We start from the raw sequence: 25,218 nt of genomic DNA, 5'->3' as shown, positions 1-25,218 counted from the left end.
CAGCCCTGATGAATTAATGGAAAAAAACCCCATATGTATGAAGATCTTGGTGAGATGGCCCAACATACACAGATGCTACTTTTGACATGTCAGTCCCGTAAATTTATCCAGTACAGCCACTCTTAGTGGCTCAAAAGAGAAATTGCCAACAGGAGAGACCTTTACCCAGTCCAAAAGATCATTTCTCCCACTGTAGACCACAGATGTGGGCTGTATGAGGTTATCAGAGCCCTAATGTACATATTGCATCTAACTGTTATGACTTTTCCCATATTAATCAACTTCCTTCTGAGCAAGAAATCTTAATAAGCAAAAGCTCAAAGGCAGCTGGGCTGTGGTACCACTGCCCTAAAGGACTAGGCTCCATTCTAGGAACAAACTCAGTATCAGTGGAAGGAGTTAAAATGTAGGAGTGAATCAAGAGGGTCTTACACAAGTCATGCAGTCACAACCGAGAAAACATGACTGCAATTTTCAGCTTACATGAGCTTGCACGTTTCATGGTACTGGCAAACATATGCAGATGAAACAAAGTACCAACATACTGCCAAATCCCTAGGCAAGGAAAGTGCAAATACTCAGTATCACTGCACAATTTCTTCTGAATCCCATGCCTGTTCCACACAGCAGAGAGCATACATACAGCATACATGAAGAACTGGTATTACCCTGAGGCATATACCGTGGGTGATAATACTTTTTCCTATAGGGCTGCTTTGCAAATAATGCCACTGTGGTGGTGAAAAAATGTTGTCTATGGAATGGATCAGAAGAGAATTTCACTTCACCCCCATTACCATGGACTGACTAAGCAGCACATTCACTGATTCATCATCTGTTGTGCGCAGTGGTATATATTGTACATTGCAAGTTCTAGCACTTGTACTGTTTTTTTGCAAGTAACTGCAAGTAACTACAAGTTTTGTAGAGTCTGATAACTGCTAGTTGTCAGTTGTGCTCAGTAATCAATCAATCAAAAATAGCAGGCCTTTGACTTCCATCTGAATTGCTGGGATTCTTGCTAGACTCTTACTCTAACCCAATATTAATGCAGGTAGATACCTGCAAGAAAGAGAGAATGGCTCCTTACTGATACAAAAGGGATGAAATCTCTTTGAGGGACAAAGCACAAAAATTACTGATTGATACAGATGGGGCATATACTCTTCAATGGGATGAGTTTCCATTGATCCACATAATCATTCCGAAGACACAGCAGCTTTCAAAAAAGCACTGGGGCATGTGGGGTGTTTCTAGTGCCAAGCTCACTAAGCAGCATGATGGCACACATCAAGACAAGACACACAGGAGACACACAGGCTGAGTGGAGCTGGGTTTGCTCAACCTGAAGAAGGAGGGGACAACAGCAGTTCTCAGCCTCAACTATTTATTTCTGGTTACAGGGAATGCAGAGAGAACACCATTTGCATGAAGAAAAACTGTGATTAGTTATAAGGAAAAAAAAATCACAGTGAGAAGGTGCAGCATTGAAAAAGTTGCTCAGCAATTTGTGCCCCTGGAGATTTTCAGAATGGAGTTGGAAAAAGCCTTTCTCTGACTTGGAAATTACCTGCTGTGAGAAGGAGCATGGACCATATTGCCTGAAAGGCCCATTCAAACCTAAATTATTCTTTCATTCAAATTACTGGCTACAAATATCATTATTATTGCTTCTGCCCACATATTCTTCAGGAGCTAAAATTGTTCTTCCCCTTATAACAGACTGACCTTCCAATATGGCAGGAGTGCTGTAATACATCCAGTACAACAGACAATATGGTTAAGTATTTTTCTTTGGAATTTCTATTAGAAAATCTGATGTGCAGTGCAATAATACATTGGTGGCATATCTAGCAGCACATCACATAACTGCTGGGATGAAGTTTGACTCTGAAAATCAAACCTGATAGGATCTTATGGATAAGCTCTATCAAAAGCTGTAAATAAAACACCGGTATCAAGATATGCAGGAGGGTAATAATGGTCACATACCATTGACAAATCTATCTTCCAGTCTAAATAAAGAGATCAGCAGATTTTGCTTAAAGATTTCATAAAAGACTGGTCCAAGTGGTAAAAATTCAACTCCTGAGCAACTTTGCTTCCCTTTCCCCCACTTTTTTTTTAAAGGAAAATCTCCCTGAACACTGCTGGTAGTTTTAGCTACTGCAGTCTTCACATACAAGCACCCTATAATTACATCCTACTGGCACAGTCATAAATGCGGTTTCTCCTAGTTAAAGCCTGCATGGAGGGCAAAATAAAATTAAGAAGTGACTAAGAATTTACAGTAAAATACTGTCATTTCCTTTCACTGACTTTCTTCAGTTCTGAATCAGTTAAAATTTTATTTTCATGTATTCTTTGCTCTTATGTATTAAAAATTGCTCTTATTTAGCTGTATTCCAGTAATATGAACTAAATCTGAGGCCCCGTTGCACTGGGTCTTGTCCAAGTACATAATACAAGTTTTCTCTTGGAAGAAATCTCATGTAGCAAAATTATGGAAAACAGACGCTGTAGGAAAAGAAGAAACTTTGTTGTTTCCATATCACAGCTGGAGACCACAGCACGGAAAAGGTAAGGGGACTCTCTTGAGGCTGTGCAGAATTCCTTAGTAGAACTGTGGGGTGGACCTGAACCTTTTAAGTCCCAGTGCAGTCCTGCAGTCACAAAACCATGCTCCACAAACCCAGCACGTGTGATGAACTGCCACAGTTCCTCAGCACTGTGGTTTAGAAGATCAGTGTCGGCAAAATGTAAACTATTCATGACACGGCAGAAAAGCGAGTCAAGAGAGGGAAACAGAACAGTTAAGCAGTGTACTAATCAAAACAAAACTAAATACTCAGGAAAGACAGGTGCACAGTTTAGATTAGCACCTGGTAGATGCAGGTCTGCCGATTATCCACGAAAAGCAGAAACAATCCCCTGAGTAATATGTAAGAATGGTCTTGGAAAGATATTTTTCCTCATAACCTTTTATAATCATTTTTTTTCCTCAGAAGCTCTACAAGAAATGATCCACTGTTATTAATATTAAAGAACAAAAGAAAAATGTCTGCCTTTATCCACTCAAATCTCAGTCAAATCTTGCCCCTTTATCCTTCATTCCTTCCTTCAACGCTGAACACTTTTTTCCTTTTTTCCCATCAATTCAGCATTTTATGTCTATAATGAGACTGTAAGCACTTTGGGGGGAGTAGAGAAACCCAGTCCTGTTAGTTTTGCCAAACTAAAAGTAGTCTTTCAGGTGCTGTAAAACACAACACTAGCAAAAAGAGGAAAAAATCAAGTGTTCTGGAATATTTTCTGTAGTATATTTACTGCTGATCTGCTTTCCTTCCTTCAAAGTAAAGCAACAGTTGGAAACCACTTTCAAGCTTTCTAATTTAGTCTGTTTATTCAACCCACGGAAGGAAAGCTTCTCAATTTTCCATAGCAAGAGCTGAAGACATGGAGAACACAGCAATACTTTTTACCTGGCAAGACCTCAACAAGGATCTGTCCAGTAAAAACAAAACCTGAAGGTCTGAAGGCCTGGTGGTCAAAGTGTATCAGAAACTGTTTTTCCAGAGATGAATGAAGGGCAGAGGTTTGTATTAAGCCCTGCATAGGCATCCCACATCGCTTTAACTGAAGAAAAATAATTTTTGAATGACAACATTTGAACTGTGTGCCTTGGTACGTGCAATACAAGAGAATGCTGCTGTAGGTATGGAGCAGTGCAAAATAAAACACAAAGTGATTATATTCAGCCTCTAGAGGTTCAATCTGGATCATATATTTGTTCAAGCTGAAAAAAACAGATGGTCTTTCCTTATGCATTTACTATCAGACAGTAAAACATATGCCTTAGGCAGCAAGTTCCCATAAAATTATTCAAGCACTGCCATAGTTGTGTATTTTATCAAAAGCAGATCCTTTCATCTTCTTCTCCAGCTTCTGAAAGCATACACTAATTGGAGAAAAGCCAATTTACAAAAGATAATATAACTCAGAAGCTTTGATATTTATTCAATCTCTCTCTCATAAACTTTTCTTACTGGTTAATTAGGAACTACCAATTCTCCATTTATTTAATTTTCAACAGAGTTTTACTCCAGTTTGTGATTTAAGAGATGTTCATATGGTAGAGGATGTTCAGCCTGAAAACAAATTACTAAAGCCTTACTCAAGGAACATTGTAAGCATAAAAAATACACTCAGAGAAGATCTCTGAAAGCTATTTTGCTATATTATTTACTGCTAGAATTAGAATAATTGAAAGTTAAACATCTGAAAACAGTTTTATGACCTCTTCTATAAATAATAAAAGTGTATCACTGTTAAAGTGACATAATTAAATAATTAGACCACCAAGTTATGTTCCAGTATTACTTGTGGTCTAATTTAACACCCATAAGAGCAAAGGTACTCAGGATTATTACCAAGACTTGTTTGTAAATCACTAGCAGTGCCATTGTCTTGGATTTTGTATGGAAGATAAATAATTCTTGAAAGATTTTTCTAACCTTGCCTGTGATCAAAGTAGCTCTAACTTTTCATAGAATCACAGAATGGCCTGGATTTAGGACTCAAATGTCCATCTAATTTCAACCCCCTGCAATGTGCAGGGTCGCCAACCAGCAGACCAGGCTGCCAGAACCACATCCAGCCTGGCCTTGAATGCCTCCAGGGATGGGGCATCCACAACTCCCTTGGACAACCTGATCCAGTGTGTCACCACCCACTGTGTGAAAAATTTCTTCCTAATATCTAATCTAAGTGTCTCCTGCCTTAGTTTAAAACCATTCCACCTTGTCCTACTACCATAATCCATTACCCTTCCTGTTTATATGCCCCCTTCAAGCACTGGAAGGCCACAATGAGGTCTCCCCGGTCCCTTCTCTTCTCCAAGCTAAACAAGCCCAGTTCCCTCAGCCTTTCCTCATAGGAGAGGTGTTCCAGTCCTCTGACCATCTTAGTGGCCCTCCTCTGGACCCGCTCCAAGAGCTCCACATCCTTCCTGTTCTTGGGGCCCCAGGCCTGGGCACAGTACTGCAGATGGGACCTCACAAGAGCTGAGTAGAGGGGACAATCACCTCCCTGTCCCTGCTGGCCAACCCTTTCTTAACGCAGCCCAGAACACAGTTGGCCTTCCAGGTTTCAAGTGCACACTGCTGGCTCATGTCCAGCTTCTCGTCCACCAGGACCCCCAAAGTCCTCCTCTGCAGGGCTGTTCTCAAGAGGTTCTCCTCCCAGTCTGTATAAATAAACAGGATTGCCCTGGCCCAAGTGCAGCAGCCTGCACTTGGCCTTGTTGAATCTCATTAGGTTTTCATTGGCCCCCTTTTCCAGCCTGCCTAGGTCCCTCTGCATGGTTTCCCTTCCTTCAAGTGTATTGACCGTATACATTGTATACTGTATCCTCCTGGTACAAAGTCAAGACTAAAGTAACTGCTTGCAAATTTACAGAATACTTCTTGATTCACAAGGTTTGAGCCCACAAGATGTAGCACAGCTCCCCAGGACTATTTCCATCTAAGAATCAGAATCAGCATGAACCAGGATTTTCCTTAGCAGTGAGCGCTGCTTCAAAATGATTTTTTAATGCATAAATGCATAAAATCCATGTGAAGCGTTGGGTAATTAAATATCCTGAAGATTTTACTGAATGTATAACACCAATAGATGTTAGAGGTTCAGATAAGTGAATACAACACCCAGAGAAAATTCAAGAAAGGAAGGAAGGAAACAGGCCATCATTCATAGCACTGTTTTACTTCCCTTGGGATTATTAGCTTTGGTGAGCAGCTCTCATAAAAAGCTGTGACACATATCTGGGGAGTGGATTGCACCGCACAATGCCCCTGCATTAGCCAGATCCTGTTGGCACTCTCTTTATGTCTGGGAAAGGCTTCAATGTGCCTTGGAACCACAGAATCACAGAATTGTAGGGGTTGGAAGGGACCTCCAGAGATCATTGAGTCCAACCCCCCTGCCAAAGCAGGTTAACTGATAGGGACAGAGAATTTCCTGGACTGCTTGTTACCTCTATACACACAGAAATAATATGCTGAACTCCCAAAAAGGTGAAAACCCACATGCTGTTAGACTGAGAGCTGGTGCACCATACTGCATGCCAGAGCAAATGTGCATGCTCAAGACGTGAAGGTAGACTGAAATCTGACAGATGCCATGAGCCTCAGTGTCCTTCCTAGTACATCTGAGCAGTCAGTTTTGGAGGTGGATGGAATTGACCTCTCCAGCGGGATACCAAAAGACAGTGGAGCATTTTTTTTCAGGAAGAACTGAAAGTGAAAACATCAGCTAGTGCAGGCTTGAGGAAGATATTTATGCAGGTCCTGCGGTATCTCCCTTAAAAAGTAATCTTTTCAACATTTCTATAAAACAGATAATGCACTGCTGACATGGTGGAAAAGAATACAGTTTAACAGTTTTGATAGTGCTAGCCATGTGGATTAGATTTTCCATCATTTATAGTTTCAGTGTGACTTGTTTATGCAAGAAAATGAGATACGACAAAGGTTATTACAATTTGTTAAAAATGTTTGACAAAAGCCACATGGAGAATAAGTGCTCTCCTATAGAAGAGATCTCATAAATTTCTCTCGTAAGCTTTCTTTAAAATGACTTGCACTTCAGCGTTTTCTTCAAGTGGAAGAGTGGGAAACTGTAAGGACTTGACATTGTGCTGGAGCTAACATAGCAATCCTCTCTACGGAGAGGTGGAGTATGAAGACTTCATAGTCTTAAAATTTGAAAACAAATTTGATAGAACATTTTAAAAACAATTTTTGAGACTAAAAAATGTGGTTGTAGCAAAGTCATCTTTTCATATTTTCTCTCTTCTGACTATTGTCTTTTCCAGAAATACAACAATTCAAGCTAAATTTTAACTTTTTCAGAAACTGAACCTTCCCGTCATCAACTGCTTTGGAAAGATAAGTTTTGTCAGTATCTGATGAATAAATATTGTTTAAATACTGTTTTATTTTTCTTTCCTTTCTGTTTACTGATTCTAAAAATTAACCATCAGAATAGTTAACCAGACATGAAGGAGTCTAAATTTGCAGTGACAAAAAGTGGTGTTCACCTAAGTTGATCTTTTTCTGTCATATTTTATGGAAAAAAAATGAGCTGTATCTTCTAAATGATTGCATTTGCCCTATAATAACAAAGCACTCAGAAGGCTATAACAGGTGATGTAATTAAAAGCAAACGAAAACCTCAAATTCCTACAAGACACCAATCAAAGTGTCACTGAACACACATTGGATAATCTATTTCATCACATACGAAAAGCAAAACATCAAGGTATGCTTTTCCAGGGATCAATAAGGTAGGAATCATTCCTCCTCAAGCAAGCATGCTTATTAAAACAAAACAAAGAGTTTGAAGAGCTTAAACCTCAGAGATACTTATGACATAGATAATTTCTAAAAAGCAAATCTTTTTATTGGCTTCTGCAGGATACATTTTTGAGAACAAAGAAAAATAATTAGAATAAAACCATATGGCTTCACTTGAAACTGTTGTACCATTTTACATCTAGCAAACTTTTCCGGAACTTACATGCTCTTCTTCCAGAGTTTAACTCCTTTAAAGCCCAAGGAAGCAATACTGATTTACATCCCAGAATTTGTTTCCACATACAAATGCCTCAATTCTACAGAAAATAACAAAACTTTCCTATCCCACTCATAGAGTAGATCTCTTTGTAGGCTAAAATTTTCAAACTCATTTGGTGCAAACTTTAGTTTGGTGAACAAAATCTGTATTTAGACTACTCTGTAATATTTTTGGTTTTATTTTGCACCAAATAGCCTTAATGTCCAATGACAAGTCTGGTAGTAGCAGATCACCTAACAACATTTGTTTTACGTATTTTCCAAGAAAAATAAATCAAAATAATGATAGGACATGTAACGCATTTATCACTTTCCATTGGTTGCTGTTTTCAGATTTTTTAGTTGTAATTTCTTTTTCAAAAAAAAAAAAAAAAAAAAAAAAAAAAGGCTTATCAGAATGCAATTAGAAAATTAATAAAATTACAGTAGGATGCTTGAAAATTGAAATTCACTATGTAATCCACTCTATAAAACCAATTTTTCCATTGCTGTCTATTTATTCTGACTTTGTCCATAACCTAATGTAAGGGGAAATACTCAAATAATCTTTTTCTATAAAAATGTTTATTAACAGACTGTTAATAAACAGACAGACTCTTGTCTCCTGCTACTCCCCTCAAAAAACCTTAATATAAGAAATTGTAAGAAACATGTGCTACTCATCACCGTTGTAGTCAATTTTAAAATCAGCTTTGTAGGTCCTCAGAATATAATACAGAAACACTATCACTACCATATGATTATATTTTTGAAGAGAGAAAAATCATCAGACAAGATGAGCTTCAACACTGCGCTGTATTTTGTATGCAACAAGTAAGAGCCTTGCTTTTGTTCAGTGCTGGAAGTGTGGTTCTGGCTCCACAGAAACTAATACATGATTGATTGTAATGGGGCCAGCCACCACTCACCTTCATTATCTAATCGCCCATCAGTGGCCAGCACTGCCATGACTTTGGCAGCTAACACTGAGTAGAAACCACACTGTGTTGGAAAAAAGTGCTCATCTAATGTAGCCCCCGGAGTTAATCCCTCTCAGTGTGACTCAACTAGACCCCTAATAAATCACAGTGTGCCAGGGAATGGCACTGTTATCCCTGGTAGCTCCTGACTGTCTACATCATTAAATTGTGAGGGCTGCCATCAGACACCTTTGGTTTGGTCAATGCTTTCCAAACCAATATGTTATGGGATTTAGCGTGTATCTGGATGAAATTATTCTCTGGTCTTGCTATGCATCTTTTACTACAGACGAGATACTTCTGTACGTCAATTGACCGAGTCAAAAAGTCATTGCAATGCTTAAGCCCTCACTCAAATGCTACCAAATGAACACATTAAAATATGAGTTGTGATATTATGATTGATGAGAATACAACATTATTGTTTTACATCTTAAATAAAAGTAAAGACAAGCAGGAAAAGTCTACTGAAAATGTAACCATGCAAATTCAGTTGTCTTCTTGATATGTTTTAATACAGTGCTTACAATTTAACTAAGTGCAAGATTTGAGATTATAAAAAGTAGCCCATCACGACTATGGTATGTTAAAACTGTAGGCAAAGCCCATAGATCCATAGTACACTTTCATCTAAAATATTGTATCCTATTGAAGAACTCTCGAACAGAAACCAATCACTTCATTTTTCCTACTCTTCTTCAGTAATATATTATGCACTGTGAATTTTACTCTGGTTTTAAATTTAATTTCCAGTGCAGTACAGTCAATAATATTGAGAATTAAAGGAGTTCTTCAGGAAAAATGACCACTTTAATACTGTCATGGAAAAATATCACTGTAATACATGACTAAAAGAATCTCCGTCATATCCCACAAGAAGATTGCCTCTTAGCAACCATTGGATACCTCTACAACTTTTGTTATTCCAGACATGAAAAAAGTAATACCCACAATGAACAAAGGAGTACCAACAAATTCTCCAATAATAGCTTTCTAGACTGCAAAACAACACAATTATTCTGGCTGCAACCTTCACTTTTATTATACAGACAGCAAGTCTACAGGATATTTAGTTTTGTATGGGGATTCTAATTTATTTGCTGTCAGTAAGTGCTATTAAGTCCCATACGTTACCACAAAACTGAATAAGAATAAATCAAACTTTTTTTTTTTTTTTTTTTTTTTTTTAAGGGAAAAGTATTTTAGGAAGAAACATTAGATTTTCTGAGAGTAACTAATGTGCATTTTACCATGCTTCACTAAAACTCAACCTGTGATGGCTGTGGGAGAAACAGTACAAAATGTTTTAAAATTACAAGTACCAGTTGATTTGATTGCTTTATGATGCCTTCATTTGGCAGACTGATTAAGAAAGGAAAAAATTATCACCTTTTTAAAGTACTGAAATACAGAATAAAATTTTCAAACACTCCATTCATAAGAATGACTGAACAGAAACATACATGGGTGACAGAACTTCAGAAATGATAAGTCTAACAACAGTATATAGAAGATTACTTTATAGCCCCAGAATCTCTCACAGCTACTACAGGAGTCTAAGGAGCCACAAATGCAAGGGCTCATTAAACTGGGCAGAATGACGTCATAGCAGCATCAGGAATGAACATTTTTGAAAATTGCTTCAATACACAAGATCTATACTTTTCTCTAATTAAATTTACTCCCACCTTGCAGCCAACTTCAGGGAATTCAGAGCTGACTCACCAATATCACCATTAGAAAGAAAATCCTGCTAATTTCCTGAAGTTTTCTTCCAGTAGTAAGCCAGGATATAAATGGAACATGGAATATTATATCAACAGAATGCCTTGTTAATATTAAACTTACTTCTAAAAATCAATCATTGCACTTCTGCTCAAGGGCGTTCAGCTTTACACCACACCATTAGTCTTGTCTCCCTTAATCTAAATAAATCCTCTGCTTTCTGGAATCTGAAGAGCCCTTTCTTGTTAGACAGAAGTACTCAGAGAATAGGGCCTGACGGCAGACACATTTCAGATTGCAAAATAATTCCATTTTGAAGGGTTCTAACGATCATGGAATCACAGAATGGCCTAGGTTGAAAAGGACCACAACGACCATCTAGTTTCAACCCCCTGCTATGTGCAGGGTTGCCAACCGCCAGACCAGGCTGCCCACAGCCACATCCAGCCTGGCCTTGAGTGCCTCCAGGGATGGGGCATCCACAACCTCCTTGGGCAACCTGATCTAGTGTGTCACCACCAAATGCTGATGGTATTTTTCTGGTTTTAACATATATATCTCCTCCTTCCATCATATGAAGTCAGCAAAAAGTCTCGAACTTGGGGGGTTGTTCACCTGTTTCCTTGTATGCTTGCACAGACATGCCCTTTGTCAAGTACCAGGTAGGTAAGTGCAGCAAGCAACACGTGCCTTTGTATCACACACTGCTTTGAAAGCAGCCCAGTCTCACAGCAGCCTAAAGCAAGATGTAACACAGTCCTCAAATGAGGCATTATTCTTTATGACTACCTCCAGTCAAAGCCCAATCACATTTCTCATTTTCCCCTATTTTTCAGGGGCTTTTATCTCATAACCACCGCAATTGGAAAGAGGGCCACCTGATTCCTTCAGTGCCTCAAACAAGACGCTCTCAAGTCCCCACATCAAACCAGGAGTGCCCCCACAGCAGGGTGGGACTGAGCAACCTCTGTGCCCGCAGCAGCCCGTGCGTCATGCGGTGTTTGTGAGGAAGTCGGCTCTGCTCACATGAGCGATGTCCTCGTGCCAGCGGTATGCTTATACACTGCTTTGGCAACAATAATATTTCTGTTCCAATAATGAGTTATTTCATTAAATGCTGAGCTGCGAAGGTTCTGAAACCACTATTATGCTTATGCAGAACATTAAATACACTAAGTGCATTTAACCTATTTTCCACATGGGGAAAAAGTTGCCCTTTGAACTCCTTAAATGCATTAAAACTGCTGCTTGAAACAACACATGAAGGTGCTTTTACTTTCCAGCATTTTATCATACATTGGTTTACTCTCTTTGCCAAAATCATCATGCTCAAAAATTAGTGTGAAACAGGTTTGTATTTTTAAGAGGGATTACAGGCATAGAAATAACTTTGCGCATATTTTACTTCAGCAGATCAGTTTCCTGTCTTTTCACAGATGCTGATCCTGCAAACCCTTACACAGATTAATCAGAGATGACTTGTGTGTATGTGCTTCCAGGCACTGACCATATGCTTCAGCTTCGGAGAAGAAGCCCTGGAGATCCTTTCATTAACCACACCATTAAAACAAGCTTTCTGCAGCTTCAGTATACAAAGTACCGTCCTTCACTAGCAGCGTGGAAAGTCCTACTGAATGGACTCTCCTGCAATTTCCCAGTATGAATTTGTATATGTAAGCTGAATGTCAAGATGAGATGTAACAGGAAGACACAATGGATGGGACACAACAGCCCTGTCCCTTGCAGTACCAAAGGAGATGTTCGCTCCCAGCAATCTCACTATCAGGACACTGGCTCAGGTGACCCTGTCTCCCCTTAGAAATAGAGAACATGCTGCCAGATTTAGAATGGAATAGCAGAGGGTACAAACACCCTTTGAAGGTCGCATACTATACAAAAAGAGAAAGGTTCAGCAAGTAAAACTATGTTTTTTTTATAGATAAACGTATACTAGGATTTTGTCTCACTCTGAATCCACTTATCAAGTTTCCTGAGCAATTAGGAGACAGGTAGGTTTGCATCTCTGCTGGAAGGAGAAAAACAGTGCTATCACTGCAAGGAGGTTCTGTCAGCTGGTGTATCTCAAATGAGAGCAACTTCAAGCCGGGCAAATGCCAAGGGGCTGCCTCTGCTGGCTCTTTATGATTCCCACCACCAGCATTTTGCAGCCTTCAGTGTAGTCCTTTCACATAACTTCATCAAGAGACACAGTAGTGTTGTATCTGGAAATTAGTATAGTTCACAGAGATACGTGATATTTTGGCCTCCTAGAATTCATACAGTTTCTCATTAATACTGATCCTTGAGGTGTCTTGCAACCCAAGCCATTCTGTGATTCTACAATTCTACAATTAAGTAGCACCAGCTAGACAACAAAGGGCTTTTGCAAATTCTCAGTCTACAGGAGTCTAAAATGTTTAAACATCTTTCATATGCTTTATCAAGTGAAGTTTGTGAGAGTCGAGAATGGATCCTAAGTTTTCCTGCCATTTCCTTGGCTAGCAATAGCTTAAAATGTACATGGGACTCAAATGAGCACTTGCCCAGCCAGGAATTGCTCTCAGTTGAGACACAGCAGCTAACTCCTACCTCCCTCTTAGCAGTAGGAATACTGTTTTTCCCCTTCCAGCAGAGATACATGTCTGTCTGTCTCCTAATTGCTCAGGAAACTTGACAAGTGAAAGACTGGATTCAGGGCCAGCCAACAACATAGCATATATTCATTTATTAAAAAACCCAAACAAGTTCTGTTAGCTGAACCTTACTTTTTTTTCACATATTTTGTGACCTGTTAGGAACATTTATTTACGCAGATTTAAAGAACAAACTCTTAGCAGGCTGATTCAACTGAAAAATCATGTAACAGCATTATGAGAGTACAGAGATGAAAAAGTAACACAATCAATCAACACTTCAAAGCAACAAAAACCCTCTTTAATATATTAAGATCACTTAGTCAAACCTTCCTATGAACTATATGAAATAAATAGTATTGCTGTATGCTTATAGCTGTATCAAGCTCAGACTGTTGAGGCAAACAACTAACTGAGGTGTTTTCTCTTGAAAGCATCATATTTGTCTCTAACTACAATAAAGTAACATTCACTTCTTTCACCAAGGGAATTCATAAAAATTACAGGTACATGCAAGTTGGAAGGAATCTTCAGCAGTTATCTTGTTTAGCTCCTTGCTGAAAGTGGGTTCAACTGCATCCATTTGCTCCTGGCTGTGTCCGGTCCAGCTGTGAGCATCTGCAAGAAAGGAGCCTACGCAGCCTTTCTGGGCACCCTGCTACAGTGCCTGACTGCTCTCATTTAACAAGTTTTTTCTTTACATCAGTTTGCTATTTCCACTTTAGAAGCACTGAGTACCACATTACTCCTCAGTGTATAACAACCCAATTTAATTGTGTTTTTCAGATTAGTGATCTGCATGAATGGGTCTACTAGACGAAGAATGAGTAGGCTTTACAACCTAGATGACAGGGTGGGAGTCCTGGTCTGCATCTTGGTTGTCCTACTGCTAATCTCAAATAGCTGTCACCTACTTATTCTCATGACCTCACTTTGTATGTTCTGTTTGAAGATCAGTAAAACTAACACTGAATTATGTTAGTCAGATAGCAAGGCCTCTCAGAATAATACCATGGTTTCTCTGTTATACACTCGTTGTCTATCGCTGTTCTTGATTCCTTTTGCTCTTATTTTGCCTATTATTTTTCCCACAATGCAGGCAAGAACAAAGCTGAAGCCTGTTTTTAAACTATGATGATAGACATGGTTTACTTCGAATGGAACATGACCTATTTGTTCATTCACTACTTTTAGTTTGTCAGAGGGTTTTATTTTAAACTATTGAGAATGGAAAAGAACCATCAAACCTGCAGCACTGAAGCAAAAAACAACATGCATATTAATGGTATATCTATATGACTGAATATCTTCTACCCAGCCATAGAGGATTTTGTAATAATTAACTGGCATTTTCCAAACCAGAAGACATGGGGAACTTCTGAGGTGCAGACATGCTCAGGAGCCCAACATATCTCATGATTCAAGCTCGTCATTGATGCCCAGGCACAGATTCAGATGACCATTAGTAAAGCACTTTCCTCAGTATTTATTGCAATTTGCATTTATCACCTCTTTACCAGGCTTTGTTATGTTTTTCCCAAATATTTTTCTTCTTGCTGAGGCCCTGGTTCAGAATGTCATACAGTAGAATCGTCTATATAGCTTTTTTTGGGTTTAGATGAAGAATTGCAATTAATCATGAAATACCTACGGGATCTATTTGAATCATAGAATGGTTTGGCTTGGAGGAGACTTTAAGACCATCTAGTTTCAACCCCCTGCTATAGAGACGGACACCTCTCTCTACACCTGGTTGCTTAAAGTCCCATCCAGCCTGGCCTTGGATGCTTCCAGGGAGGGAGCATCCACAACCTCTTTGGGCAATTGAAACACAAAAGGCCACCTCAGTCACAATCCTGATACCATGATATAACTTAGCTTGGCTTCTGCATGGCACTGACCATCCCACACTTCAAGAGGCTGAATTTTGGTCCCTATTTCGGTCCATACGTTTATAAGAAGTAAAAGGTAGGCATCGAAGAAAGCTTTCTCAGCACTATTTGAGATGTCTGCCTTGCATGCTTCTAATGTTTTGTTCCTAATTGCTGTCACAGTCCTTTGCTTCAGAGGGAAGACATGAGGGAAGACTCTATTTGACTGATCTTGCTCCACAGACAAAAAGAAGAGTCCAAGCCATTTCACTTCTGTGCTGTCAACTTAAGCATTTACACCCTTGTTTCACTGCTAACCACCTTGCTGACAAAATGACAGTATTACCAAAGCTTCTGAAGAAATTAGTTTCATAAAAGCAGGGAAAAATAAAAAGAGAATGTCTTGAGACAGAAAAGACTTAGAAAAACTGAAGGTAAAATGACAATTTTGATTTGCTCCTGCATTTTCAGTTTTGCATTTTTATTATAGTCTATTGTCTCAGGAAGAGTTCAGGTGGTTGAATGTACATTAGCACAAGAAACAGTTAAATGAAACACCTCCAAGTTTCTTTAAACAGAATGGTTATTTCAGAATTTCTCCCAAAATATGAACATAACAGAAGTCTATGCCAGTTTGCTTTGTCTTGAAATACACTTTGCAATTAAGCACTCTGCCATTCACTACATGAAAGATCAGTGTGGAGACCAAAGCCTACCCAGCCTCTGCACCAGTAGCTGGTTCTGGGTGCCTGGGGAAGACCCAGCAGAGGTGGCAAGATGGTGCACAACCAACAGTTTCTGAACTACAGGCTGTGAACCTGGACAGACTCCGCTGTTATTAGGTTGCCTAATAACAGTTCTGGAGTTCCACATGTATTTTTAGCATGCATACACAAACCATAAATGACTTACAAGATTTAAGTATGTGCTGTATGAAGCTATATCTTTTCATTTGTTTGCACAAACCTATTATTTAATAATCACCCTGCTGCTACCTCTGTTTGATGTGTTAAGAGGCAGTTAATCACCTGTTCATCTGCCCTGTTCAAATCATGACTTTATAAATCCTTATTATATGTGGGTACTGAATAGACTCTTCTGCAGCATCTAAGGAAGATACAGGGAGAAGTGACTCTAATTTCTCAATTCTAATCCAATGACTACTGAACCCAGCCTATGTCAGGCGAAGCAGACTGCCAGCATTAATGAATGCTGGTGTCTAGTTTTTGTGACTCATAGGAGGGTGATGTGTCTGGAATAATCTCCAGCTGTCTGCTTCTGTAGCTTCATGATCAGTTTTGTTGACTGGAGACAGCTTACACTGAGGCCTAATGCTTTTAGCTTGCAGATAGTGCCTAATATTTACTATTTGCCCCATAAAGGACATAAAATATTATAAGATTAAGGGGTACTCCTGATTGAAAATGTATTTGCAACATGCCTGATAAGAGGAGTTTGGCAGGAAAATACCTTTTATAAATTTATAAATTCTTATTATTACAATTACTAAGTATGTCTCCCAGCAAACATATGGAGAAAAATAAGGGCTAAAACCCAATTTTTGCAATTTTTTGCAGAATATCCAATGAAGTAAGTTGCTTAATTGGATAAAATACTGTGAAATTTGTCCATGATGTTGAAAACGGTGATACAATGTGAGTCTCACAATACACATAATAAAACAGCTCTTCAGTCTCTGGAAAAACCAAGCCGCTGCTACCAGCTGCACTGACGCCTGCTCCTCCTGGGGTCAGCACAAACTGCTCTTGCATGTGAGAAGACTGGAGTTAATTACATAGGTAATTACTGCACAAATGCAAACAGCTTGCTTTTAAAAAATTCTTCTCTGCATTCTGAATGTATGGGATAAATTTAAACAACATCATCAATGTAAACTGTACTTGAGAAAACTGTAACCGTGCAGCTGGTAGAGTCCATAAAGATAAAAGAAATGTTTCCATAACATTTAATTTCAAGCTGACATTTATATAACAAAACCATGGTAAAGCTATGTTTAGTTGAAGTTGTTTGCATATTTTGCATCAGTATCACCAAAGACTCTGTTCCTCATTTATATAGTTACCACATTTTGGTAACCACATTTATATAGCAGAGGCAACAGCCACCACAAAAGGAAAACAGAAAACCAGAGTTTGTAACGTTTGATAAACAAGCCATCAGCTCTGGCATTACAACTCATCAAAAACTGGATGCATTCACTTCTGAGTGAAGCAATTACCCTATTTTCAGTAATGGAGACAGACATCACAGTTCACACCAAGTTCTTGAACATTTAACTGTGAAATTGCCCCAATCAATATGATTTAGTTTCTCAGACAGAAACACTGTATTTTTCTTTCACCTCTCTTATTCTGAATGTGTTACAGGAAATGGCCAACCTTTCAGGCTCACACAAATTCATTCTTCTGACTTCTTTTCCTTGTCAGGCACAAGGCCATAGAAATATTTCCCCAGTTCCACTGGGTTAGTGAAGAATGAGACTTAAAATAAGCACATCCATTCCTGATTGCCAGTGCAATACGAAAAGGATTTATGTGAAGCTTTTCCCAGATAAAAACTGCAAAGAGATGCAGAAACATGAATGAACACAATTTTAGGGTGACATCCCATCTCTAGTAGAATGAATAAAGTTTTTGTCATTGGTATTAATACAGTAAAGATTTCCTGAAAGAAGATCAGCCTTTTTTTTTTTTTTTTAAAAAAAAAAAAAAACCAAACAAATTTGGCATTTGAGAAACACGTATTCACTGCAGTAAACCGTAGCAAAGATGGCCTTTGCTGAGCTTAAAAACATAAAGACGAGAAGACACCACAGAATATGTCTGCCCACGAACTTTAGCTTTAAACTAGCTAGCCTGAGTTCTGACAAAGTGCAGCCAAAGCAGCACAGAAGTTAGCTCAGGCTAGCTGCCCAATAATTTACCCAGCTCTCCAGACAGGCTGAGTAGTTCACGCTTGAGTTCTAGCCTGGCACAGTTACACTACTATCATTACCCAGTCTGACTGCATAGAAACTAGCTCCTGAGCATTCACAAAACCTCCTGCTGACCTCTTCAGAGGTTCTCAGGTGCAAGAAAACAATTTCCTATACTAAACAATATACGAATACATTTCTCCATTGCAGAAGACACACACTTCATTGTTACAAGTACAACGAAATTCTTTGCAAACTTTAAGAAATTTGAGTTTAAAAAAGACAATGTTTTAATAAGTGCTATGAAAACATATCAAAATTTAAGTGAAAGAGAAACTGAAGAAATATTGCACATCGTGATAAGCAAAAGTTTGTAGTATCCATTAGGTTACAGGACATCAGTAGTAGGCTGGCAAAATACAAAGAAGTTATTTCTCACTGCTGTTAGTCCTTGCAAGTCTATAAAAAGAAATTAATCCAAAAGAAATGAAAGATTATATAACGCGCACTTTCATGCTCAAGGAGTAAAGGTCTCAGAAAGATGGCGAGGATGTTTCAGCCAGCACTTCCAAATGTCTCCCACATTCCGTTAGCGTCCCAGCTACTGTCCTTGCCATTGTAGGCAGCAATACATATAGCATAGCACTAACCAGCTCTTCTTATGAAGGGAACCTACTTAGTACAATTTCCAGTTGCTCCTGAGAAGCCCCTAGCATTTGAAATAAGTATTTTTGTATACACGAACCTACAATCCAAGACAAACCCTGGAGTTCTTCCATGAAGAACTGCATGCCAACTTGAAGAGCCAAGTCTGAAATAAAGAAAGAGCTTTCTGTTGTGATGGCTGCAAAAATGGCTAGGACCTTAAGGGGACCTTAAGGTTTTTAGCAGTGTTTAACTGCAAAAGATGTAAATATGATGTAAATATGTAGCCATGTAGCCATGATGTTATTCAAAAATTCCTCCTATTTTGCAACTTATGTGGTCTTCCTTCAAACACTAAGTAACTTGATTATTACTTTTTTTTCTTGCCAAGAAAGACATGATTTAGGTGCTTCAAAAAATGATGTTATGAAAGTAAATACGGTCTGACTACAGTCAAATAAGTGTTCACTTGAATAATACACCTGTAAATACTGTGTGATATAAGTAATGTAATATTGATACTGGTTAAAACTAAAAGGCTGTGACTCATACGAATGACTGAAGTGATCTTCTTGCTAAAACATGCATTTTATAGTACTAAAGGAAAAGAACCAGACTTCAAGTGGTAAACCGTTGGAAGCATTTCTGAGTGTTTCTGGAAAGTGTTCCATGGGCAGGTAGGTGGCACGGTCTTGGATGGAGTATCACAAGTCTGGATAAGACATAAACATTCAATCACAGTCCTAAAATATTTCAGGACACCAAATTCATGTTTTCTCCAGTTCATTTTCTATGTTGCAGGCTGCCATCCAAGCTATTAAGAGTGTGGGTGAGGGACTACTGGCTTCACTTGCCAGGAGCTCCCAGTGAGGAGACACTCAATACTGCCGAGTTGGAAGTGGAGTGTGGAGAATAGTGCTGTGGTTACTGAGCCTTGCGTGGGCTGTCAAAAAGATGAGTTTCATTTTTCATGTTAAAACCTTGACAAATCAAAATACCGAAAGTCTTCAGGCCATTTTCTTGTTAAGACTGTCTTGGAAACAAACTGAAAGAAACAAAGGGTAACATATGTAGGATGGCCCTGGTATGAATGAATGACATTGTTTTTTGGCACACAGAACATTTACATTAAAAACTAATTCATTAAATGATTGCTGATATTCTTACATAATATTGTACATCGCAACAATAAATGAAGCAGAACCTATTTCTTCAAGCATTGCAAGTGATAATAAAATGCTTTTACATGTTGTGCATCCTAAGAATATATGTGATGGGAAGAGAGGAAGATATAACTTCAGTCCCAAAGATAACAGCAAGATGAGAGAGGACAGCTCATGAGAAGATACTTAGCATGAAGGCAGTGAGATCCTTCAGTGAGGAATATGATGGGTGCTGATCATAGCTTTTTTTTTTTTTTTTTAAGGACACGTGGGTGTTAAGCAGGCCAAGAGCCAAGGTTAGATGACAGCAGAAACTCTCAACAGTGGTCCACAGCAAAGTGATCAATCACTAGATCTAAGTGATGTAACCGCTAGATGTAAGATCAAGTGTGATGGATTCAGAACAAAAAAAGAACTTGAGGGACAAATCAATATCTGTTATTATTTTGCTCTTTGTCACATAAGCATACTTAGTTATTTTATTTCATTCTAAGAAAATAAAGTTAAGAGGTTCTGTTACATATTGGTATTCTTTCATGTGCAAAGAAATAAGTTGTTTGGATTGTGTTTTTATGTACTACTGATGTATCTAGTGGACATATTATGTTGAAGCTATTCAGAAGGTCTCACAGACTAAGTAACAGCTTTTACTGTACTTTGGAATAAAAGCAAAGTAGCTTTAAATGATTTGAAAGTTATAAAAAGAAAAAAGAAAAAAAAAAAACAACAAAAAGAAAGGCAAGATAGATTGTGGAACAATAGCCTGTTAAAATAACCTAGTCTAATTTTTATAGCTACTCAAGTGCTCAAAACATAGCCAAATTTCCATGATGTTACTGACTTAATTCCTTTGAAGACTCATGCCAAAAGACTTCTCATATCTGAACAAAGAAAACAAAAGTGGATCTTTTCCATGCGTTAAATACAAATCCTAAGTTAACAGGATCCAGATAAAAAGGTAATAACAACTGACAAGATTAATAAACTACATGAGCACGCACACTGCACTGGCAGCAGGTTTCCATCAGCTTGAATCCTCAGGCCTGCCCTTCACTTTTAAGCTCCATGTAGTTGTATTAAACAGACGTCAGGCGCAATTTTACTGCACTAGTGGAGCCAAGCAACCAGGCTATCCTTTGTGCTAAGCCTTTTGAAAAGATGGTACTTCTTATTAGGATACATTTTGAGGCACAGATGTTTCAGAAACAGGTCAGCAGAACAACAACTAGAGAAAAATAATTTCTTCCACCCACTTGGGTGAGAACATCAGCCTTTTAAAATAAAGATCCACGGATTCTGCATGAAAAAATGTCAGGAAAAATACACCTGAAACAATGTGATGAGATGGAAGTTCCACTACCATAACACACTTCCTGTACTTCCATTAAAGAAAAACAAAACAAAAAAACAACCCCAAAAAGATACAGAACATAGGCAGTATTTACTAACTCAGAAATTCTTCCTAGCGATTTCTTGTATTCACTAGGTGGTACAGCAAACAGCCCTGCAAACAGAAGTCTTGACAACTACCACTACCTATACAATCCCTTCTCCTAACCATGCACAAACTAAGTGTGTGTCTTTGACACTTCATTTTTCTGTTGCCTAGCCAATCTCAGACAACCTTGCATGAAACGTGCAAAATTGTTTACCTTGGCACATGCAGATCACATTCTTCCTCATAAGCTATATTTTACGCATTGGAATAATGATTTTAGACATGCATTTAAAGCTTTTTTTACTTCCTCACTGAAGTGAGAGAAATGCATGCCAGTGGATATCTGTGGGAAAAGAATATATTTTCTCTGTGACCTCAAGATGTACCCCTTTTCTCCTCTGTATGGATTAATGCCCAACTATATTATCATATTTGTAAAGAGCTTAGAATGGTGTGATGTAATCAGCATCCACTCCTATTTACTGTCTTGCGTTTTATGCTCAGAAAACAGTTGTAGAATTTCAGTGATAATTTATTCTTTGTTTAGCATTCAAAACACTCTTCCTCCTCTGTAAAAAACCATACATAAAAGAAGGTTGGTAGATGGTTTTCCACTGCCTGTGTATAAAATTTAAACTAGTAAGCCTTTATTACCGCTGCTTAATGTCAGTACACATCCTACCTTCTTATTTAAAAGACGGGAGTTGCTTTTCTTTAGTGCTGGGTTGGAAGTGGCAAGCTAAGCAGCTCTTGGCTATACAATAGATGGGAACATCCTCCATGACTTAGTTTGGTTCCACTCAATCTTAATCACGTATTTGTTTTTGTTCTAACAGACAATGAAGTACCATCTCCCAGCACCAAGAACCTTAATCCTCCAGGTCAGAAATCTCTTCAAGCGCAACAGGAAAAGCTAAGACTTTCTCCCATTCTGAGAAGTAAAATAGTTAAACAACAATACAGCACTATTTCTACGTCATTCATAAAGCAAAATCCACATCAAATGAGAACTCTTTACTTAGCAATCCTACAGAGCTTAAATTTGTCCTTGGTAAAAAAGAAAGATAGATTGTTGATAGATGTTGAAAATGCAATATCTTTATGGTTGCATCTGACCCAAGACATTCTATGACCTTACAAAGAGTAGACTCCCTGTTGAAACGCATTTCTTTGCAGGATGTGTTGTTAGACTATGGAACCCTCCTGACTGTTTATTTAGCAATTTGACATTTCAGAAAATCACGACATCTCATAGTTGCTTCAGGTCGTAATAGAAACTTTTCATATTACTAGCACAAATAATTTGGTGAGTTCTCTACATATTTTGCACGATAAAATATACTACTTCTTTACCAATTTAAATGACATTTTGCAAAGTTCTCTTTTATCTCTTCAGTAAAGGATAGAGGACTGTCATGCTGACTGATAATTTAATTCATGAAAGAAAAAGAGCTTGGAGACATAAACGACATACTATTACAAGACTAGTGATTAAATATGATTTAAAGCCATTGTGCAAGAGATATGCAAGAGACCTGAGTCCATTCTTGTGCTTAAAGACCCCATGTTAGTGTTGTGCTGATGGACTGGATGGCTATCCTGGAGTTTATCAAATGACACTAGATGCTTTTGTTTAAACAACTTCCACGCTTGAAGGGGACTTTCAGATGCACCAAACTGATCTTCAGCGTATCTCAGTATGACGAACAGGTCTATAAAAGCCTGAAATGTGAACTTACCCATCTGGATGTGATTCTATTGCTAGTGCTACATAAGATACCTCAAAGTAGATTCATTCTTCAGCTACTGTACTAGAAGGCTCTAGAGCTCATTAGTCATATCTGCCAATGCCACATAGATGTTCAAGCTACACAAGGACTGTTAGGACATTTCAAATGTCACTAGATATCTACTTTCTGGGCATCCTTAAAGTGGCCCCAGACAATTACTTGCATGCTGCTGAACTATTTTAAGCTTTAGCTGAATCCCATCATTCTGATAATGTCAGCATTTGAGTTATCTTTCTAAAATTTAAACAACCAAAGCCCATACAACATTAAAAGCAAAAACTGAAGCTGCTTCTGATATAGAAGCAGACATGTAACGCAAAAGCAAATTATGCTGTGATAAAATTTTCTATTTAAGGAGACACAGGTAAACATGCTGTTAAAAGTCAAATCAGAATTTTCAGAAGGCTGAGAAAAAGAACATAAAAACTAAATCCCTGTGGTAAATCATCTGTAGGTCCAATACCGGTATCAGTCTTGGGAGTAGAACAATACAACTTAATCCACTGAGGTTGATTTTACCCTTAGAGAAAAATCAGAATTCAGATGTAACAATTAAGAAAAAAATAAGAGGACAGCATTTTCTATTCACAATAACCTAAGTCAAAGAGACTATGATCCAACTTTTCTAACAGAATAAAAACATTCTCTTAAAACAATAGTATAAATGTTTCTTCCTTCCTTGTAAAAAACAAAACAAACAAAACAAACAAAAAAATACCCCACCTGCCAATGTTGAAGAAACAGCCATTTACAACCTAAAAAAAGAGAAAGGAAGGAATGGCTTCATCTTTGAAGTAATTCGATTATGAACTGGCCAAACTGAACAGAAATTTATTACACTACTAGTGCAAACCATAATGCAGTGAGTTCTATACATATTTTTCATAATAATGATTAACATATCATGCTTTTGCCAATTGAAACAATAATTTTCAAAGTCCTGAAATAAGTGAAGTCAAGATAAATCAATGAACGTGCATGAAAGATGATGTAGAATCACTCTCTCCATTGCCCAGACAAGAATAATCACTCTACAGCTATATGAAATGCTTTTTCTATGCATTTTCTATAATTGTAACACCACCATAATATCAATAGAAATCCTGGATTTTATTGAAGAAACATGGTGACAGTCTAAAAACAAACTACCAACGAATGAGTACTCAGTTATCCACTTGTAGCATTAACAGATACTAGAAATAAACGTAAGTTTTTTTCCTGAGTTTTTTTCACCTGAATCCTAGGGTTTTGGCTTCTCCAAAAATGCTCACTATTCTGAAAACAATTTCAAAACATTCATTTATGTATTATAATGCAGAAGCACATGAGGTCTAGTCAGCTATACACAAAGCAATACCTGTAACTTCTAATTTTAACCACAGCTTCACACCACTCTCTTATGGTGCCTAGTATTTCATCACCTAATAACTGCATTATATTATTTACACCAAAACATCTCAGAAATGTCATTGTTTTCTGTGTATCTTCATATATTTAAAGCCTTTGCTCATTTCTACAAAAATGTAAGGACAAAAAACAGAGCTTTGTAAAATGCACAAAAAAATACCACCCTTATTAGACTACAGGTGGTTAATGACACAAAAGTTTCCAGATTGCTTTATGATTATTACGGATTTTTACTTTGTTTACCATAAAACTTTTCCTGCTGTACCTGACTAAAAAGCATCCTTTTCTCCTTTAACACCGGCTAGTGATAGTACAACCACGCTATTTCACATAAATATTATGAGATCAAATTTTCTATATTACTTCATTTTGCAGACAATTTAACATGTACTCCTCTGAAATATAAAAGCAAAAATACGAATGCAGTCCACTGTTCTTCTGAGGCCAGAAGGGTAAATGTGAGCTTAGAATACAGAGGGAATCAATAGAAAGAGGAGGATGCTCTTCTCTGTATCAGACTTTCTCCACCTGCAATCACTGCAGATTTCTGAATAACGGGTAACCCCATTTACATTCATATTGTCACAGTGAAAAGCCAGAGGAAACATCTAGAATTTACAGTTTACTGGTAGCTTGAAGAGCTCAGACACCTGAAGCTCTCTGTGCAGTCATTTTTGGGATTTCAGGTTGGAAGCAGCCATTCAGATTACACACTGCCACTGTGGTGTTTGATTCAGTAATAGCAGGATTGATGCCTCTGGAAACAGCGGCAGACCTCCTGTGTCCCCAGCGTGGGATTTGAGAAAAATTATATGTGCCAAAAGTATCCAATTTGCTGCATGCAAACAATACATGTGCAGCCATGCAGTGCATCAAGACTTCAACTATGAACTTGATATCCTTGATAGTTCGACCTTCTTTTCCTTCATTAGGTTCTTCATAAGAATTTTGCCCTTTTTTCTTCATGTACATGTGTTTCTAATCATAATGCACTGAGTTAAACTTAAATTCATTAAAT

At 38.0% G+C, this 25,218-nt stretch overlaps 1 protein-coding gene across 1 annotated transcript in view; it reads right to left on the bottom strand.

Moving 5' to 3' along the window:
- The window catches only part of KCNQ5 (potassium voltage-gated channel subfamily Q member 5), a 260,391-nt gene that overhangs the window by 82,860 nt on the left and 152,313 nt on the right, over positions 1-25,218 (bottom strand). The gene's annotated exons all lie outside the window — the stretch shown is intronic.

This window comes from Centrocercus urophasianus, unplaced genomic scaffold (assembly GCF_019232065.1).
Source record: "Centrocercus urophasianus isolate 14NV4802_14NV808 unplaced genomic scaffold, USGS_Curo_1.0 seq_10, whole genome shotgun sequence".
Classification (NCBI taxonomy): Eukaryota; Metazoa; Chordata; class Aves; order Galliformes; family Phasianidae; genus Centrocercus; species Centrocercus urophasianus.
The sequence above is the reverse complement of the archived record's forward strand: the minus strand, read 5'-3'. Positions and strand labels throughout refer to the sequence as shown.